The 14,609-nt window shown below is 58.5% G+C and overlaps 1 protein-coding gene across 2 annotated transcripts in view; it reads right to left on the bottom strand.

Annotated features, from left to right (window-relative positions):
• Positions 1-14,609, bottom strand: part of BCL9L (BCL9 like) — a 69,652-nt gene that overhangs the window by 39,202 nt on the left and 15,841 nt on the right. Inside the window, exon 1 of one of the 2 annotated variants that reach the window (XM_049799315.1) lies at positions 11,270-11,358. The exons of the other annotated variant lie outside the window; for it this stretch is intronic. The gene's annotated coding sequence lies outside the window, so the exon portion shown is untranslated. Of the gene's footprint in view, positions 1-11,269; positions 11,359-14,609 lie in introns of those variants that run through there. 2 annotated transcript variants of the gene reach the window in all.

Below are 14,609 nucleotides of genomic sequence, written 5' to 3'. Positions count from 1 at the left end.
GGCCAAGGGCGATGCATAGATTCCCTGCTGCTTGACACTAGGATCCCAACTCACCCACACCTTTCCTCCTTCCCAAGCCCACAGTCAGCTGTTAGCCACGGCTCTCCAGAGAAGGGAAGACCCCATGGACACACACCTTGCATGCAAATGGGAGCCTGGATGGCCTTCACCTCACACTGAGCCACTGGCCCACACTCTGAGTTTGAGTCTGCTAAGTAGGACAAGAGAGCTGCTCCAGGCATGTCAACGTCTGTGCCCAGTGAGGAGGCAAGAAGCTAGCAAGAGAAGTAAAGAGCCTGGCCTCCTGGCGTGTTTGCTATTGGGATTCTTCTATCAGTTTCCAAGAGAGATCAATTCCTTGCATATGCCGGATAGCTTTTCCAAATATACTGCAAACAGTAACCACAGGGCCCCCCCAGCCATTGCACCACCCGCAGACAGGAACAACCACGATCAAACACCAAAACAGCAGCCGTCCAGCATGCTCAGGATCAGGTTTTGGAGGAAAGGCAATGCCAAAACACAGCGTTGCTCTTGGACATGCTCACTTCTCCTCTCTCCCCTTCCAACGAACCAACCATCAAGTACAGCTACCCTCTTCTGCAATCTTCTTTCAGCCTGAGGTTGGGCAAAGCAATTAACCTCTCCATCTGGTTGCAGTGAGACGAATACAAAGCTCAGCATCGCCCAGACAGGGATCAGCAGCCCTGAGGGATGCCAACATCGTCCCTTTCCACTGAAAGGGCTCAGAGCACAGCACTGCCAGCATCAGCCTGAGAACTACGAAATCCTAGGGCGGCTGGTTTGCTTCACTGGTGTTAAACCTACCCGCTGTGGACCGCCAAGGGCCTGTAGGCTACTGCTGGGAGTTCTGGGGAAAGTACTTATGAAAGGCAGCCTAATAGTGCAATAGCCTTAGATTTGTTGCACAGGGGTCCATATCAGCATCAGAAAACTACCCAGAGCCCCAAAACTAAGGAAAAAAAATATACTAAACCCTACTAATACTAGTAATACATTTTAATTAGAGTAGGACTTTGTGAAATTACATTTGATTACAAAGCATAATAATAAACTACATGATAAACATTTGCCACCAGTAGCTATGTCTCTGAATATTTGGAAACCGCTATGCAGGGTGCAGAGCAGTTGCTTACAGTTAAGGTCCTGACCGCACAAACGCTCAGGTGGGTCAATCACTCGTCTCACTAAAATAACGTACGTACCTGCAATATCAGGGCTAAAATTACACTTATATCAAAATATTTGTTAAGTGGAAGGACACGTCTTTGCTGAAGTTCTGCTTAAGGCAAATTAACTCCTTTCTTATCAACAAAACATTTACAACTTCAGCTCATGAAACTGACTTTCAGTGAGTGAAACCAGGTTTGGGTTTTGAGAGGGTTTTTTGTTTGCTTGGTTTTGTTTTTTGAAACAGGCTCCAAAGCACAGATTCAAACACCGAATACTGTGATTTTTTTCTTTTTTTTTTTTTTTTTTTTTTGTAAATGAGCTTTAAAAGAGATTGAGGAGCAAAACTCACACTGAATTACCCAATGGAAGTGGGCAGCCTAGGCAGATCATTACCGAATTGCTGACCTGTGGAAATGTTTTAGAAGGAAAGGTGCTACTGACTGAAGTACAGCCATGCCCCTGCGCCTACCTCTTCTTCTTTTGGGTTTGTACTGTTAAAATACAAAGATGGCAAACGGGGCTCAGGACTTTCCTTTTGCAGTGTCAAGCTCATGTGAAACGGGATTCCCCGCTGAAAATTAGGAAACTAATTAAAGAGTATACAAAATATCCACTTCAGCCATTCTAAACCAGATATACACAGATGGCATCACAGAAGTAAATAACAATAACAAAAAGGTATTCAACTATTTTTTGAATACTTTTCCCAGCAGCTCCCCATATGTTTTGAGCTTTGAGAACAAGGTGGGATGGAGAAGCTCATCCCTGTGAGAAGTCAACAGGAGGGCCGCACTCGTACTCCCCAGCAGCAGAGCGAAGGCGCTTGGCCTCCGCTGTCAAACGCAATCTCAGCTTCTGTCCATGAGCCCCGAGAAAGGAAAGGGGACATACCACTCGTTTTCCAGGTGGAGGAGGGGACGCAGCCCCGGGGAGGTGCTTTCTCCTGCCCAACACAGCAGAAAGCTGGGGATGGTTGGAGCGACAAAAAAAAAAAAAAAAAAAAAAAAAAAGGGAGAGGAGGGCACGGTCCTGGTGCCCGCATCCCACTCTTAGGGCTGCCAGGCCTGCACAGGCTGCCAAATCAAATAGCTATCCAGAGCCACACTCCTGACAGGCGTAACAGTCAAAGCCCTCAAAGCAGGACGGGCGTGAGGCTCCTTCCACCCAGAGCCATCGCGGCTCACGTCTGACGCTCATCCACCACGACTGGCAGCAGCTGATGCCTACGGATCACACAGAAACCTCGATCCTTCCTGCTGGAGAAGCCCCACAACCTCCCATGCTGCTGCAGTCTTACAGGCTCCAACCAACACCCCCATCCTTGTCCCCGCAGATGCCTTTTTACCATTGGAAAGGGATCTGGGACACTGTGAGGACACGCAAGGAGGATGGCGAGGACCGGCCTGTACCTCCCAGTGCCGCTCCAGACAGAAGTGCTTGTCGGGAGATCAGTGCCACGATCAGTGGGCTCTGCTGAAGGAAACCAGACAAATGCAAGGGCAGACCTTCAGCACCTCAGCAAGGTGGAGTTTTTCCAAAACTGAGGGCTCCTGGCTCCCTTCTCAGTGCCGTCTTACCCGGGGAAGGCAGGCAAATCACAGCTTATCTTGTGTCCCGGTTTCCCCTGCTGTAACATGGTTGCTCAGCCGAAGGGACAAATTACACAAGACTGTCCCTTTCAAGTCCAACATTGCGCTGGCAGCACCTGCATTCCTACATCCCTGTGCCCACCAGCACCCCGCCCAGGCACTCTGCCGTTCCCCATGATGGGGACACCACCAGCCCAGCATCTGGTAGTGGTCCTTCCCAGGAGCCTTGCAGACCGACACACAGCGCATCCTTGCGGGAGCCTCCGCCTGTGACCACAGCAGAAATAAAACCACGGCCACTCAGGAAAAGGATAACGAGCAAAGATTGAACAGGCAGTAGCTACACTGGCAGCTGGGAGGGAAGACGCAGACCACCACTTCCCTGTAGAAGAGGAGTCGCTGCTTCCCTGTGCCCATCGTGCAGCCTCCGGGAGCCCTGCAGGTCTCGCCTCCACTGTGCCCGGCTCCGGCAGGAGGCACCAAGCCCGCTCACCCCCATCACTAGAAAGCGTGTGTGCCGCAGCACACAAAATCCTTCCTGTCTTCTCTTCCAAACCCATCTCGCCCCCTCTCAACTGGGACCCCCTCATAAAAGTAAGAAGAGACAGGCCTTTCCTGGCATTTCCTTTTTCTGAAAAGGCTGTAAAATTTTCCAAGCGTAGCCAGAGCCAGAGCAAAGTTTGTCAGGAGCTCAGCTCGTTAGGCGGCTGCTCAAGGAGCCCCGCGGGAGGCGCAGGCTGCATAATTCAAAACAGCTTGGACCCTGGAAAAGAAAATAGAAACCAGGCTGTGAGAGCGAGGGGGGCAGCTCCAGCTCCAGCGTAACCCCTGCTCTGGGAGCGCCCCATCCGCGGGGCTCAAGAGGAGCCCCGGCCCCAGCAGAGGTGCTGCGGCCAGCCCAAGAGGAGCTGGCACCAGGCGGAGGAAATTCCAAGCCTGTTGCTTCTGGCAGCCGCGCCGGGCCCTGGCTAGGACCTCGGCAACCTGGAAACCGGCTACTCAGCAATTTTCTTGCCATCCAGAGGGCTTGTTCTGAACCACAGTTTCACTTCCCCCTCCCTGCGTCGCAGCCCAAGAGGCAGGGAACACCAGAGGCAACAAACTGTTTGCTCAAAAGCTGTTGTGACCAAGGCCCCCCCAAACTGCTCCACTCCGGGACGGCAGTCTGGAGCTGCTGCCGTTCCCCCCGTTGCATCTGGGGGCGGGGAGAGCAGAGGAAACTTGCTTGGACCAGCCCTAGGTCTCCCCGGTTCCTTTTGCTCCTTGCCAGAGAAAAGTTCAAACAAGGCTGCACAGAGGCAGGACACAGGCAGCTTTCAGCCCAGCCTAACTGCCGTGCTTGAGGCTCGCCTGTGGCCGGACCCGCTCCGTTCAGGCCCTGTCTGGCCCAATCCTCCGCTGCAGACCGGTGCTGGAACAAATCCTGCCAAGGAAGTGGTGAAAGCTCCAGTGCTGCAGGGGTTTCCAGAGCCTCGGCCAGCTTGCTGTCGGGAAGAGTCACCCAGAGATGCGGCCCTTGCTCTCAGTTACTGCCCTTCAGAGCTCCCCATATGCAGCTCCTCACTGCCCTGAGCATGGAGACCTACAGCATGGCTGCTCAGGACCCTTGCAACCACCTTTTTATAAGCCAGCATCCTCCAGCGATTGCAGCCTTATGCTGTGCCTTTGCCAAGAAGCCATGAGCCCAGCACAGCGTAACAACAGAATGAAGCAACAGTCATTGCACCCACTGCTGAAACCCCTTCCCATCTAAGGGGGAGCACAACTGTTCACTGAAACACAGCTGTTCAGCAGGATCTTTCTTCCAAAGAGGTTATTAAGAATGTACTTTCTATTAGGAGCACTGCAATGCTCCACAGAGTCTCTGCCTGCAGGACCAGGCAAGCAATGCACACCTGATCAGACAGTTACCAAGGCCTGGGTGGCAAGTCAAGAGAGACCATCCACAAAGCCAACTGCAGGAGGGGACACGTCACAGGCAGAGAGAAACAGCTTCCTTTAACTTACACCCTTAAGAATAACCTGGGTATGGCTCTCCAAACAAGGGTACAGCATTCCAGGAGAGCAGCATTTCTCTGCAGAACACACATCAGACAAGGACCATGGTGCTCTTTGGAGAACCAGACGCTCGACTCCCTAGCCGAGGACACGGTTTGTGACTTCTGCTGTAGCCACACCAGCCGTAGCTTTCTAACTTATAGTTTTCTCAGCTGGCCAAATCCTGGAGATGAGACACTCAGGGACTGGAAAGCTCACAGACACACCGAGCATTGCAGACACATCACGAGAGAAGTTCCTGACCTCCAGTTTCTCAGCGGGCTGGAAAGGCCCCCTTATGCCTGGACTCAAACAGGAGGCTGAGACCCAGAAAGGCAGCTGAGTAGGAGCAGAGCGATGAGCAGGAATTGGGAATCCTCGCTTCTGTCCCTAGCTCTGCCCCATATTCCCTTCCTGTCTTTGGTTAAGTCATTTCCTTTCACTTTTCCTCCCAGTCTCTATCTTGGAGGTGAAAAAACCCAAGCCCGTACTCCTGCAGAGTGCTCCAAAACCTCCTCTGGCCTGTGACAGTGCAGCACACCACTACCACCAAAGTCTGCAAGACACCCAGCCTGCAGAAGCCACGCTGCTCACGCAGACCCCAGCAGAGCCTGGCATTTCCTGTGCTTACATTTTGAGAAGCACAGAGTCTGTAAACAGTCAGTGCTGCAGAGCACCTTCTACACAAACCATATCCTGGCCCGTTCCTCTCCTTGGCCACTGCAGTAAGCAGCCAAGCAAAGAAAAGGAAAGCTGCTCAGCTGAGCTGTGACAGAAGGAGCAGCACAACTGCATGCAGCATTGCTCTGGACAGCCGGCCTGCAAGGTGGTGGCCCTCAAATCAGTAGTGGCAAGGATGGGAATGGGTAAGATACAGCAATAGGAGAGGCAGGGCTAAAAGGGGAAAAAAACCAAACCCCAAAAATAAAAGAAGAGGGGGTGATTCCGGAAGAGGCAGGATGGAGCAGAGGTGCCTGAGGAGCGCAGCCCTCCTGCTCCCTAGCAGATCCGTCCTGTGGCCTCCCACATACTTCAGGGAGAGGGAAGACCAGTGGGCATAGGCAGGAACAAGGAGCACTCTGTGGTTTTGCTCGGTATTTCAGGCCATCTCTCACACAGGAGGAGCTCTGCTTCGCTTTCCAAGTCTCGCCCTCTCTGGCACGGATCACAAACCTGGCTTCTGGCCCAGGACTTGGCTCCAGCAGAGCTCCTCACCAAACAGGGTGACGCCCCACCTCTGGGCACAGCGCACAGCCCAGTCTTAAAGCCATCTTGAGGCTATTACCCCTGCATCAGGAGAGGCTCCCCATCATCCCCTAGCTGGGATTCAAGGCATCTTGAGTCACAGCTGAATAAAACCAAACCCCAAACCTAGCAGCATCTACTCTTGGTGAAAGTAAAAGCCCAGCGACAAAGTGCTGTTTCCTCTAGCAGCTCCGGCCGAAGCTGGCAGACCATCTATCTGCCCGCATCAGGGAAGTGCAGTCTCCCAAAGACGCCCAGGCACAGCTAGCATGTTCCTCTGCCTGCAGCTGCCCAGAAAGACACAGCAGGACAAGATGCCAGGTGAAGGCCCTGCCCTCCCATCACTGGCAGGGCGGCAGGCTGGAAACCACAGCCTGATGCACCCGCCTGGCGATCCAGCAAGGACACAGGGATACAGGGAAGCCACTCCTGCCCAGACACCAGCACCACCAAAGAACCGGCTGCATGCAGCCTGGACATGCGCTCAGTGACAGCAGAACAGGCTCCCACTTGGCTCTTCAGGTTGCCACAGACCATTATCCTCACGCCACTTTCTCCAGCAGAGGGTCGCAGCCGGCATCAAGGCAAGCCTGCCCGCTGGGGAGCTGCCTGCCTCTGACAGCCCGTCCGACGCCCTGGGAGAGGGGCGGCAGGAACGCAAGGTGGGAAGGGAGGTCTGGGCCCAAGCAAGTGGGACTCAGAGCCAGTCAGGACGCCCAACGGCAGCACGGCCGTTTCCAAGGCTTGGTGCAGGCTTCGGATAGCCAAGCCGAGGCATCCCGTGCTCCTCTCCTGCCGCACCAGGGACCAGGCTGCCCAGGGCACCGACAAGCACAGCTCTGCTCGCCAAGAACGCAGGGAGCGCACAGGGCTCCTGGCAAGCCGCCCCTCCGTAGTGTGGCTCTCCCTTAAATCAAAAGCAGGTGCCAGTGACACTAACTGCTTCCTCCACGCTGGCTCCTGCTGAGTACAGCCCTGTGGCGACTGCAAACGCCACCATGAATTGGTCCCCATTAGAACAAAATCCATCATCCCCTCCACCTTTGAGTTTCAAAGAAAATCAGGTAGGGAGAAAACAAAACCAGTTCTCTATTCCCAGGAAGGGCCTGGTGCCAAGCAGATGACCTGGAACAGGCACCAAGGAAGGAGGAAGGGTGCCTCTCATCCACTCCAAGTGGTTTGGCTGGTGCTGCCTCCCAGGGAGAGGCTGAGGAGGGGCAAAATACAGCAACAGAAACCATCCCCACCAACCTCCGGTAACAGTTTCTGGGTACCTTCCACTCAGGGCTGCTGGGGGTGGTGCTTGCAGAAGGGAAGTCAAACCAGAGGAGCAAAGACTGACCTGCCGGGAAGCAGCACGCAACTTTGAAACAGGAGTCAGGAAGAACTGAGGAATATCGTTTTGGCCATCCTCAGCCGTCACGCCACACAGAGCTGCTGGAAACGCACAACTGAGAAGCAAAGCAGCTGCTGTGCTTCCTAGGCCCCTTGCTCCTAGATGGGTGTATTTTTGCACAACTTCAGTGCTGCAAGAAACCTCGTAGGGTAGTTTTAATCTCACGGAGATCAATGACACAAAGTCAGTATCCAAAGCTCCCGCACCCCCTGGAAACACAGAGCCACACGTGAGATCACCAGAAGACACATTTGCCAGTCAACATCTTCCGGGGAGGAAAAGAGAGCTGAGTGACACCAAGTCCTGACCTGCATTAGACTTTGATTTGCCAGAAAAGCCATGCTGGCAATCCTCCTAGCACTTCGCTGATGCAGCTTAAATAACCCTGACAAAATATTGCTGCATCCGTATGTTGTATCGCTACGACATCTCTACCCTTCATTATATCATATATCCACACATCTACGTACCACGTTTCCTATTAAAAATGCCAACAGAAGTAGTCACAAATGCAGCACAACTCTCCTATGCTCCCCCTCGTCCAGGGCACTGGCACAACGCTGGGCCTTTGCCAAGAGAGCAACAGCACAACACATTTGCGGGGCAAGCTTGGGGCTTCTGCTTGGCTAAGGCTATGGAGGACGGCCAGCATCCCTGGGAGGAGGCAGCAACAGCAGCTCAGGAGCAGGTTCACAGGTGGAACAGCCTCCGATGCATTTTCAGACAGGAACAGCAAACTTGTGTTTTTCCACAGGGGCCTTACTCCCCCAGAAGAGGCCTGCTTGGGAGATCCAGTCAGTCAGGGTATTTAAAACTGGATGGAGCCCTAAGGAATTAAGAGCTGGAAGCCAGCCTGTGCCATCCCCAGGAAATGGCTAGACCCAAGCAGATTAAAACCCACCATAGCAGCTGCAGTACACAACTAGTGCCAGCAAGAGCACGTCTGGACTCTGGACCTCGGGGGGACACAGACGCATCTTCAAGTGCTCCAATGGCTAAAAACTTTCACTCTTAGCAGCAGCCGATCACCCGAGACAGCACAAAGCAGCAAAGGCTGCCCTGACGTCAACGCTGAACCGGACACTGTACCGACAAGAGATGGGTCACGGAAAACAATCCCAGGACCCATCTTTTGCTCAGGACTCTGCAACCACCTGAAGATGACTGGGGTAAGCCGCGAAGAGTAACGCCTCTACAGCAGTAAGAAACAGCCACCATTTGGGACATAGCTGGTGCTCCCCACAGAGGGAACCAAGAGCCTCCTCTCTAGCTACCGCTCCCTTCCGCACCCCTCCACACAGTAAGCGCTGCTGAGAGGGAGAACGCTCACAACATTTCAGCAGGGAAGAACCACAGCGGTGAGAAGGAAAAGAAAAGTTTTTTCCCCCCCCAAAACAGAAAGCAGGGAGGACATGATGCCAGCTGGGTCGACAACTCGACAGAAAAGTCAAAGGCTGAGCTGAGCTTGGACCTTAGGGACTCCAAGCCAGCACAAGCAAGGTCCGCAGCTCTATGGGCTTGAGTTAGCCTGGAGCTGGAAGTGCAACTCCAGCACATCCTCAGCAGCTGCCCCGGAGCAGCGCGGCCCAGCGAGCTCAGTACTTCCAGCTTTGTGATGGCCCAGTCACTTCACGCAGCGGTCTGTCCCCTCTGTCACACAGCGGCCAGACGGCCACCTTCCAACAGTGACCCGGTGAGATGCAAAAGGCAGAGGAGGGCTTTAAAGCACAAAACACAACTATTTTCTTTTCTTCAGCTGAACAGCAACTAGGGTTTCAAGTTTCTGAGTAAGCTTTCCTGTAGCTGCTGCCTTTTTCTTTTTTTTTTTTTTTCTTTTCCCAGCGGGGGTGTCTGGAAAGAGGAAAGGGTCTTTCGGGGCAGGGAGATGTAGTAACACCTACAAGGTTGCACCACAGAAAATACCAACCACTACGAAATGGATTTTCTAGGTAATGAAGTTACAGGTCAGGGTGGCGGGGAGGCACCGATCACACCATCTGCCCAGCTAAAATGGCAAAACACACGCTACAAAACAGACAAAAAGGTGTTTGGGTGTGAATGCTCTGGAAAAAGTCCCCCCCTACAATGGAGTAGACCACTGCTGTAGAGACAGCACACCAATATGCTCATCTTTCTACCAAGGAGAGAGAGAATCAGGCAACAGTCTCGACCTGGTGATTTTTGCACTAGTACCGGCCTTGGGCATGTATTATATACCCACGTGTGGCAGCAGCCAGCGTTAACACAGGCACCGAAGTCAAAGGAGGTCTTGCTTCAGCACTGACACAGACTCGCCATGCGACCTTGGGCAAATCACTTCCTCCGTGACTCACTTTTCTTATCCCTCCTGCCACCAAAGTAGCAAAACAAGGCACGCATACATCCCTTTGGCATACATCCCTTTGCGGAGAGACCTGGCGACTGACGGATGGAAGGAGCTGCACGTCGTTACTGCGTGCCCGGCATGAAACAGCGTTTGGGCAGGGCAACAAGCAGTAGCCACGTTCGCAGCACGGATCCCGCAGGTCGAGAGCGCGCAGCCAAGTCTCCCGTAGCACCACTCCGCGAGGACGCACCGCAGCCGAAGGTGCGCGGCGGTCCTCCATGCCACGCTGTCGGCAGCCCTTTGCCTCGCGCAGCCAGGACGCAACCGTATGACACCGCAGCCCGACGCCCTGTCAAACAGCGCTGCCCCCAAGGCGCGCAGACGCCGCACACAACGCCACAACAGCCTGCCCTGTCATGTAGCATTACTTATGTGTTCAGATATGCATCCTTCTCACATTTCTACTCCGGCAAGTGGTTGCTAGCAGAGCGGGGCTAGGACAAGTTCACCACCTGCTAAAGACACGTCCCTAATGCAAGGCAGGGAAGGTTTTGTTACATCGGTTCCTTTCTGCGCACGAGGAAAACACGTAGGTATGGTGTTTCCCCCCTTTTTCCTCCGAGCCGACCACATGCTCGGTTTACCTCAAGAGGGAACATAGGACGCCGCAAAGAGAGGGGAGAGGTCTCTCCTGACACTTAGGATGGGCTCCGACAGGAGCATTTATTTAAACCCCACGTGAAACGTGGTTAGTCCAGATCCAAGAATCCCAGTTCCAATTCTCCCGGGGGCTTTAACAGCACCAACAAGGTCTTGCAAAATCCAGAGCAGCCCGGGTAAAACCGGGTGCGACGCAACTAAGTTCTCTGCATCTAGAGCGGAGCCCCCACTCGAGGCTCCTCGGTCCTCGAGGAATCGCCAGTGGCCACGGCGATGGGACACAAGGACCCGGGGAGAGCGGTCCCCGAAACGCAAGAGCAAAGTAGGGAAGTGCCGGGGGAGCGGGGGCGACGGCCAAGATCTGCCCGAGGTCAGCGGGAGCGTTGCCAGCACATCCCCAGCCAGCGCCCGCGGCCGGTCAGCCCGCCGGCCCGGCCAGTCCCCGCCAACAGCGGGCTGCGGCACCAGGCGCGGGGAGCGCCGGGCCGGCCGAGCCGGGGCCAGCGCCGTCTCCCCGCCAAGTTCTCGCCCCCCTCCCGCCCCCCCCCCCCCCCCGGTCCCCACCGACCACGCCGCCCCCTGGGAGTTGTAGTACGGCGGCTCACCGCTCCCCGGGGCGGGCTCGGGCCGCGGCTCCCGGCGGCCCCCCGCGCACCGGGATGCGCCCGGATGACAGCCCCGCGGCGGGCCCGGCCACCGCCGGCTGCGCGGGGCCGGGGGAGGCGGGGAGGGGCGGGGGGGAGCGGGGGTTGCGGTGCGGAGCCCCGGCCCCCCGGGGCGAAACAATGGGGCGGCGGCCGCCCGCGCCGGCGGGGCACTCACCTCGGCGGCGGCGGCGCGGCTCAGGGCAGGCCGGGCGAGCCCGCCGGGGCGGCGCGGCGCGGCTCCGCGGGCTGCTGAGGGCCGGCCGGCGGCGGGGGGCCGGCGGCGCGGGCCGCGCTCATGGCTCGGCCGCCCGCCGCGGGGCGCGGGGCCGGGGCCGGCGGCGCCGGTGGAGCCCCCCGCCCCGCCGCGCCGCTCCTTCCGCCGGCGCCGCCGGCGGCTCCAGCCCGCGCCCGCCGGCGGGGGTGGGCGTCCGGCCGCGGCGGGCCCCGGCTGCCCGCCCGGCCCCGGGCCGCGGGCGGCTTCCCCGCGCTGCGGCGGGCGGCCGGGCGCGGGCGGCGGGCTGCGGTGCCGGCGGGCGCGGCGGCCCGGGCGCGGGCGGGGACGCCGTGGCGAGGGGCGAGGCGCTGCGTGCCGAGTGCTCCTTTCTCCGCCGGAGCCTGAATAATCATTTGGAGAAACAGGATCATTCACTTTCCTCCGAGCGCGGAGCCAGGCGCTGCCCTGTCAAAATAAAAGCCCCGCGCGCTGATTAACCGCTTCCTCGTCGCGGGCGCTCCGCCGGCCGCCCAGCGGCCTGCCGGGGACCAGCACCGCGCCGGGACGCGGCGCCCGGCACCGGGTCCGGGGTCGTCTGCGGCCTCCGGTGGGGCCGGGAGGGGGGAACGAGGCTCCGTCTCCCCGCGAGCGCCCGGCCGGGTGCAGGAGACGTCGCGCACGGTGGGGCCCGGCGTCGCCGGCATACAGCGGTGCCAGACCTCCCCGCGACAGCAGCGGCCCCTCTCCTACCCGGGGCCTGCTCCACCCTGCTTTTACCACCCCAAACATCAGCCTGCAAGCCTCCGATCCCGGTCGTGCTGATGGCCCGTGGGTCCCGCGCCAGCACCCCGCGGCGTGGGGGAGATCCCCCCTGCCTGAGCCCGGCTCTGGGGCCTAGGCAGTGATGCCCAAGGGCGGCCCCAGCAGCCGGGAAGGGCAGCACGCTGCCGTCTTTACCGGCAAGTTTTCCACGTGTTAACCACCCTCTTCCCCTGAGCGACAGCCTCCATCCACAGCTCCCCTGGGGTGGGGGTGACAGGAGCGAGGAGAGGCAGGTGAGACCCAAGGAGGAGAGGGACGCGGGAGGCGAGGTGGCTGGGGATAGCCGTGTGCAGGCTCGGGTGGAAGCGGCGTCCATCTCAAACACACCATTTGCTTTGGCCGGGCAGCTGGAGTGCAGCCCCCCGCCAACCTCGGGAGCTGCGGCCCGACTTGGGGCGGCTGCTGCCGCTGCTGCTACAGGCCCCGCAGGATGCAGCTGAGAGAGGACACAGCTGGCTCGGCGGCTGCCTGTGCTCTTGGCCTGCTCCCTCCCCCCTCGCAGGCAGAAAGGAGCCGCACAAGTGCACACGCACATCAGGCCATTAAGCCAGTCCACCCGCTTCTGGATGATGCCAGCAGCATCCTAACCAGGATGTGTCACCTTCCTGCCTGCAGCGCACTCACTGCTCGGGGGTGGGCTGGGAAGAGAGGGCTGGAGGCAGGGACCGCTTGGCAGCATCTCCGAGCGTTGCAGCGCTAAAGGGGATCCAGGGACAAGCGATCCATCTCCGCCGACGGGAAGCAGCAGCAGCAGCAGCCCCGCGGCAAAACGGCACCACCACCACCACCACCACCTTGCCCTCCCGCCCTGCCCGCGCGCACGGCCGCAGCCGCCACCGGAGCCGGGCCCCCGGGCCCCCGCCCTCCCCCGGCTCGGAAGCAGAGGCAGGAGAAGAGGCGGCAGGAACGGGGCGGGCGGGGGGGTGGGGGGGTGTACCGCCCACCCCCCCGCCCGCCAAAGCCGGGGCGCCGCGGCGAGAGCGCGGGCAGGGCGTGCGGCAGCGCCCCCTGCCGAGGGGCGGGGCGGGCTCCTGGCGGGGCGGGGCGGGGCAGGGCAGCGCGCGCGCCTCGCCCCGCCCCGCTCCGCGCCGGCGGCGCGCGGGCAGGGGCGGCAGGCGGGGGCGGGCAGCTGAGCTCCCCCTGCAGGGTCAGCGCCGCTGCCCGGCCCCGTTCCCCAGCGGCCGGGCCAAGCGAAAAGCAGCGGCGGCCGGCAAGAGAGGCCGGAGGGTGGGCGTGCGGGCGGGCAGAAGCGCGCTGGCTGCTCTAAAACCCAAACCGAAAGGATGGGACGTAGGCCGTTGAGGGCGCCTCTTTGCCCCTGGCCCCGGGGTGGCTTCGTCCATCTGCAGAAGCACCCTGGGAAAAGCAGCTGAGGCTGGAGCAGACAGAAGGGACAACGTGCATGTGCCCTGGGTTTTCTCCCCTTGGGGGACTGCAGGCCACGCGGGTGGGCAGTCATTAGGGGCCCCTTTGCAAAAAGCAGCATCGAGCATCATTTGCTTGTACCGGCCACCCAACCGTACCCTGATGAACCCCTCCCAGGGACCGGGGAGCAGCGAGGCCGTACATCTCCCTGCCTCTCTGGTGAGCTCCCAAGCGCCTCATCGGCAACCAGTGACATATTTTCACGCTTTCATCCTTCCCAGTAGCAGCACTGGGCTCGTGTCCCTGCAGGCTGCATGCACAGGCACAGTGGGTTAAAGACAGTGCCTGACCACCGCTGTCTGGCACAACAGCTTGGTGCCAAAGGACAGACCCGCAGCTCTTTCCCTCCAGCCACGTCTGGTTCGGAGGGGACGTGCAGAGGCACCTGTCCTCCAGGCCCTCCGGCTGCCTCTCCCTCCCGCTCCTTCCCTATGGCCTCCTGGGCTTTCTACATCACAGCCCCTCGCATCTCTCCCAGCCTGTGCACATGAAAGTGGCAGAGCGAGACTGGAAAAGGTCAGCGGGAGGACCAGCCGCTGCCGGCTCAGCGCTGAGCCTCTGTCTTTAATTAACATCTGCCGGGCTAGCTGCCCTCCCTACACTTGACTCTGACTCCCAGTCTCCCCTTCCCTCCTCTATCATTACGCCCACACTAGGAGAGACAGGGAGGGGAGGAGATGGGGAAGCAGAGTCCTTGGAGCTCCTCAAAGCCTCCTTCTGCCAACACCACCACAGCAGCAGCTCATCCCAGGAGCTGCCTGGTACATCAGCACGTTAGCGAGCCTCTGGCAGAGATGCCCGGAACTGGCTGTTACCTCCCCCTCCCTTGCATGGGGCTTTCCTGCCTTTGGGCTGCAAAACATACACCCAGGAAATCAAGTGTCACCCTTCCAAACTAGTCAAGGACCAAGAGAGAGCCATCTTGACCGTGACTCCGGCCTTCCCTGGGAGGAATTGGGACCAGCAACCCAGAACCTCCTGACACGTTCTACCTCTGTGGGAGGCAGAGGATACTGGCCTACAGGGTCAGAAGGATCGGCCTCATCCTGTCATG

This window comes from Accipiter gentilis, chromosome 5 (assembly GCF_929443795.1).
Source record: "Accipiter gentilis chromosome 5, bAccGen1.1, whole genome shotgun sequence".
Lineage (NCBI taxonomy): Eukaryota > Metazoa > Chordata > Aves > Accipitriformes > Accipitridae > Astur > Astur gentilis.
The sequence above is the reverse complement of the archived record's forward strand: the minus strand, read 5'-3'. Positions and strand labels throughout refer to the sequence as shown.